The 5897-nt window shown below is 41.9% G+C and overlaps 1 pseudogene; it reads right to left on the bottom strand.

Annotated features, from left to right (window-relative positions):
* LOC105293797 overlaps nt 1-5897 on the bottom strand; it is an 84377-nt pseudogene that overhangs the window by 33967 nt on the left and 44513 nt on the right.

The following is a 5897-nucleotide window of genomic DNA, read 5'->3' as shown; positions in this document are numbered from 1 at the left end:
TTTTCTTGTAGTTGATAGCTAGTTTTATACCATTGTGATCATAGAAGATGGTTGATATGATATCAATCTTCTTAAATTGATTGAGACTTGTTTTGTTTCTTAACATGTGGTCTATCCTGGAAAATGTTCCATTTGCACTTGAGAAGAATGTATATTTTGCTACTTTGGGGTAAAATGCTCTGAAAATATCTATTAAATCCTTTTGCTCTAGTGCATCTTTTAGGCCCATTGTTTCTTTGTTGATTCTTTGCCTGGAATATCTGTCCATTGGTGTCAATGGGGTGTTAAAGTTTCCTACTATGAGTATATTACTATCGATCTCTCCTTTTATGTCAGTCAATAATTGCTATGTATGTAGGTGCTTCTATGTTGGGTGCGTATATGTTTACTAGGGTTATGTCCTCTTGATTTATTGATCTCTTTATCATTATGTAATGCCCTTCTTTGTCTCTTATTATAGCCTTTGTTTTAAAGTCTATTTTATCTGATATAAGTATTGCTACTCTGGCTTTTTTTTTTTTTTTACATTTCCATTTGCATGAAATATCTCTTTTCCATCCCTTTACTTTCAGTTCGTGAGTGTCATTTGATCTGAAGTGGGTCTCTTGTAGACAGCATATGCATGGGTCTTGTTTTCTTATCCATTCAGCTACCCTATATCTTTGGATTGAAGCATTTAATCTATTTACATTTAAAGTGATTACTGATAGGTACATAGTTACTGCCATTTTATTATTTGTATTTCTTGTATTATTTGTATTTTATTATTTGTATTTCTATTTTGTTTTTTACCACTTCTCTTTTTGCAGAAGTCCCTTTAACATTTCTTATAATACTGGCTTGTTAGTGATAAATTCCTTAAGCTTTTTCCTGTCTGGGAAGCTCTTTATCTCACCTTCCATTTTAATCAAAAGCCTTGCTGGGTAGAGTATTCATGGTTGTAGATTCTTGTTTTTCATAACTTTGAATATTCCTTGCCAGTCCCTTCTGGCCTGCAAAATTTCCATTGAAAAATCAGCAGACATTCTTATGGGGGTACACTTGTAAGTAAGTAGCTGCCTTTCTCTTGCTGCTTTAAGATTCTCTCTTTGTCTTTGACCTTTGGTATTTTAATTATGATGTGTATTGGTGTGGGTCTGTTTGAATTCTTTTTGTATGGGATTCTTTGTGCTTCCTGAACTTGTATGTCTAATTCCTTTGCCAGGTTAGGAAAGTATTCTGTCATTGTTTCTTCAAATAGATTCTCAATCCCTTGCTCTCTCTCTTCTCCTTCATGTACTCCTATGAACCAGATATTGTTACACTTCATGTTGTCCCAGAGATCTCTTAAACTATCCTCGTTTTTTAAAATTCATTTTTCTTTTTGTTGTTTTGATTGAGTGTATTCTGCTACCTTGTCTTCCACTTTGCTGATTCGCTCTTCTGCTTCGTCCAATATACCGTTTAATCCTTCTAGTGTATTCTTCATTTCAGTTATTGTATTCTTTATTTCTATCTCGTTCTTTTTTTATGATTTCTATGTCCTTTTTTATGCTTACGATCTTTCTGTTGTGGTTCTCATTGTGTTCATCCATTCTCCCCCTATGTTCGTTGATCATCCTTATAAACATTATTTTGAACTCTGTCTCTGGTAGGTTGCTTGCCTCCATTTCATTTAGCTTATTTGTGGCATGTTTCTTTGTTTTCTCATTTTATTAGCCTCTCTGTTCGTTTCTGTGTGTCAGGAATATTTGTTCCATCTCTTAACCTTGGCCAGATGGCCTAATATGGAAGGTGTCCTGTGTGGCCCAGTGGCGCACTCTCCTTGATCCCCTATGCTGGGGGTTCTGGATGTGATCTTTGTTTGGGTTGTGGGTGATTTTCTGTTGTCACTAAGACTTTATTGTTGTTAGTACATCAGAGGATGGAATTAATGCTCAGGCTAACTAATTGTGGGAATTGGCTTCACCCACGGGGTAAGAGTTGCTGTGCGAGGGCTGACTCCACTGATTTGCCCTATCGGGCTTGTGTACTTGTTGCAACCACGCTTTGTGTGTACCGCTAATAAGGCTAGTCAGGAGTTGCTCTGTTGTGGTCTGGTGCCAAACTCTGGATGCGTTGGTTTTTTGGCCTCTGGGAGGAGATCCCCAGTAGGCTGAGGTCAGTTGCTGCTTTTGATTGTTCAGGACTACCTGTTGGAAACTATAAAGTGATCTGTAGGTGGTTGTTTCCTATGCTGGATCCATGGGTAAGTGCAAGAGACAATGCTATAGGCAGTGGTCCGATTATCCCCAATCCCTGACCTATGGCAGTTTAGCAGAGGGACCAGTGCTCCTCAAGGCCTGACACTGCCTGTCAGTTGCCTGTAAGTCTCTGAAACTGGATGAGCCTCTGGGTGATATGTGTGTTGGGTGGTGCAGGGAACCTGGGAGTCTCCTGGGTCTATTGAGTAAATTTCCCCCTGCCACTGCAGTGTCAGTTTACATGCCAGCACTGTCTCTGTGGTTCCCTGTTCAAGTTTTGTATCGTGGTAGGTTCAGCTGCTGCCCACCTTGGGCCCGAATGCACCACTTCAGGGCAGAGGCAGCTGTCTATCAATGTGCAGTGGGCACTTTGTATATTGGATGGGGTGGGAGCTCAGTGAGACAAGAGCGGTCAGGCCAATAAAGACTCCTGCGATCCCCTCAAGATATATTGCAGCTCGTGTAGGCAGCATTGATCTGCCCACAACTGTTTTCCTTGAAATGCGCTCCCTGTGCTATTTAAGATCTGTTGCCTGAGCAGACTACACAACCCCAGAGCCAAGCAAGGCACAAGAGGCTGCTTGTCAATGGGCTGCAGGCACTTTGTGCTTTGGGTGAAGTGGGATCTCAGGGAGACAAGGTCCGTTCGGCCAACACAACTTCAGTTTTGCTGCAACATCTGTGCCCGGGTGTTCCTGTTGTAGTCACAGATCAGAGTGAGACCAGCTGCCATCTTGGGCGGTCCCACCAACCCCTGTGCTCCCCAGAAGCAATATTGTAACTTTTGCAGGCAGCAGAGGTCTGCCTGCAACTGATTTCCGTGTAGTACCCACCCAGTGCTAGCCAAAATCTGTTGCCTGTGTGGACTGGGAGACCTGGAGTGGGGAGGATCAGGACGATGATGGTTCACTATCAGTGGGCCGCGTGGGGCAATTTGTGGGTATTGTGGGGTGGGGTCTCAGGGAGACAATGGCAGTCAGATCAGTACAGACTCAGTCTTGCTGAAACTTTGGTAATCGTTCGCGCTTTCCCACAGAAGTCCCAGATCACAGCAAGATCAACTGCTGTCTGGGACCTGCCGACTGATCCCTTAGATGCACCCAAGTTTGTGTTGGCAGCAGTGATCTGCTTGAAACTATCTTGGAAATGTGCACACACAGCTGGGAATGCTTGGCCTTGAATTTGCAGAGTGTGACAGCCATCCAACGATAAAAGCCCCGGACAATCAGCAGGTTGGGTAGGGAGGGCTGATCCCCTCAGGCCAGCGCTTCCTAATGGCCCTGTGTGTGGGGGTTCTGCACAGTCAAACTGTCGAGGTTTGTAGATTGCCTGGTAGTGGGGCTGGACTAAGGCACATTGGTGGCTGTCTTTACAGCCCTTGTTCTATCACCAGGTAATGCAGACTTTCTCGGTATGAATCCCGTGCAAGCCTCTGATCCACTGCTGGTGTCCTGGGTGAGTATCTGCAGGTCAGAAAGTCTATGTGTGAGTCCTTCAAAGGGGTGTCTAGGGTTTCAGTTTCCTACTTCCTTCACATCCAGATGGCCCGAATCCCTTCTGCTTTTTACAGTCAGAGTTATTGGAATCTCCTCTTCTCTGGCCTGGGACCCTGGGCTGGGGAGCCCCTGAATAAGGCCAGGACTCCCCTCTCCTTCAGGGGAGCCTCTGCAGCCTCAATTTCCCTCCCAGTGATCCTCTACCACCCGCAGGTGCGAGTCCAGCCCAATTTGCAACCTTGCCCCTCCTACCAGCTTCAATGTCAACATGAAGCTCCTTTATATTATCAGATGAAGGTGTTAGGATTAGCTGGACTTCAGGTGATTCTCCACGTTGATTATTTTATAATTTGGTTATAATTTCAATGTGGACCTAGAGGGAGGTGAACCCTGCTTTTACCTAGTCTGCCATCTTCCCAATACTCTCTCCTTGAACACTTTTTAACATCTTGTGGGGGTAGTATCCTCTGTAATATACTTTGAGAAATATTGATATTCTCTGACCCACCTCATTTTATAGTTTAGGAAAGTGAGTTTCACAGAGTTATGTGTCTTATATTAAATACCAAATTTTTTGTGTCTGCTTGTGAGGTGAGAACTGGAAAATGATATGATTATAATTTTATAACCATGGAAATATTGCTTGGAGATGAGTGTTATCTTTTAAAATGGAACCCTTGGGTGTGTTTACAATTAGTATCTTGATGACAGTGTCTTCATTCAAAACAGTTTCAGAGTTTCTCTTTCGGACATTGTTGCACTAGGGTTGCCAGACCTGGCCACAAGATAATCAGCCTCAGCACTGCAGAGCAACAACTGAAGAATGTTCTCGTGGTAGAAAGAGCACTGGATTAGGGTATCAATGAAACTTTGGTCCTTTTAGTCTCCATTTAACCATGAACAAGTTAAATAACTTCATCCCTTAAACTCTCAGAGCCCAGTTCCTTTATCTGTAAGTCTGGCCATTAGAATAGCTACCTCAAGGTGACCTTGTTTGAATGAAATGAAATAATATTTGCAGACATTCTTTGTAGGAGAGATATTGTGTCGGCTCTGGAAGTTGACTGCTTGAGTTAGATTCTTAGCCCTGCTGTATACTAGCTTTTTGACCTTGCTAAAACTATTTTACTGTTTCCTTACTTTTCAAATGGGAATGTAAGAATTTCTACCTTCTAGAGTTGTGTAGATTAATAAAATAATACATGTAAAGTGCTTAGCACAGTGCCTGACACATAGTAAATATTCTATAAATGTTAGGTGCTATTAATCTAACCTGTAAAATATTAGATTCAAAAGTGATTCTTTTTCAAAGGAATTCTTGATTGTGTTAGGAATAAATAGGTGGGAAAGCAAGGTAAGGAAAAGATAATTAAGAGGAGAAGATTGAAGAATGATAGTGTGGGCAAAAAAGTTACATGTTGACAAGTCCTGGCTCAGAATGACCAAAGTTTATGTGTTAGTTCTCTACTACTATGTAATAATATTACCATAAGTTTAGTGGCTTAAAAACATCCATTTATTATCTCAGTTTCTGTGGGTCAGGAGTACACATGTGGCTTTGGGTTCTCTGCAATGTTGCAAAATATTAGCTGGGGCTGAGGCAGAATCTGAATACTTGGCTGGAGAAGGGTTTAATTCCAAACTCACACGGTTGTTGGCAGCATTCAGTTCTTTCTAGAATGTCAACTAACTGCTTCCATTTCTCACTCTCTGTCAGTACTAGGCCATCCTTAGCTCCTCGCTATGTGGACTTTTCCAACATGACCATTTGCTTCCTCAAAGCAAGCAAGGGAGAGTCTACTAGCAAGATAGGTCACAATCTTAGGTAATATAATTATGTACATGTACTTATGTATATCATCACCTTTGCCATATTCTACTGGCTAAGAGCAAATCACAGACTCCACCCACACTTGAGGGGAGAGAGTCACACAAGGGCATGAACGTTAGGAGTCAGAGGTCATGGGGCCCCTAGAGTCTGTCTGCTGCAGGTTGTTTTAAAAAATCAAGCCCAGCTTAAAAGGATGAAGATTTTGACAGAACATGTCCCTAAAACAAATTTAAAAGATGAGCTTTTTAGAACCAAAGCAGCATAGTTGGAATATGTATTGTCTCCCAAAATGAGCATTTTGACAGGACAATAGTTATTTCGACCAGAATTATATCTTTTCAAGCTGAT

This window comes from Pteropus vampyrus, unplaced genomic scaffold (genome assembly GCF_000151845.1).
Source record: "Pteropus vampyrus isolate Shadow unplaced genomic scaffold, Pvam_2.0 Scaffold77, whole genome shotgun sequence".
Classification (NCBI taxonomy): domain Eukaryota; kingdom Metazoa; phylum Chordata; class Mammalia; order Chiroptera; family Pteropodidae; genus Pteropus; species Pteropus vampyrus.
This window is presented reverse-complemented; position numbering and strand designations above follow the sequence as displayed.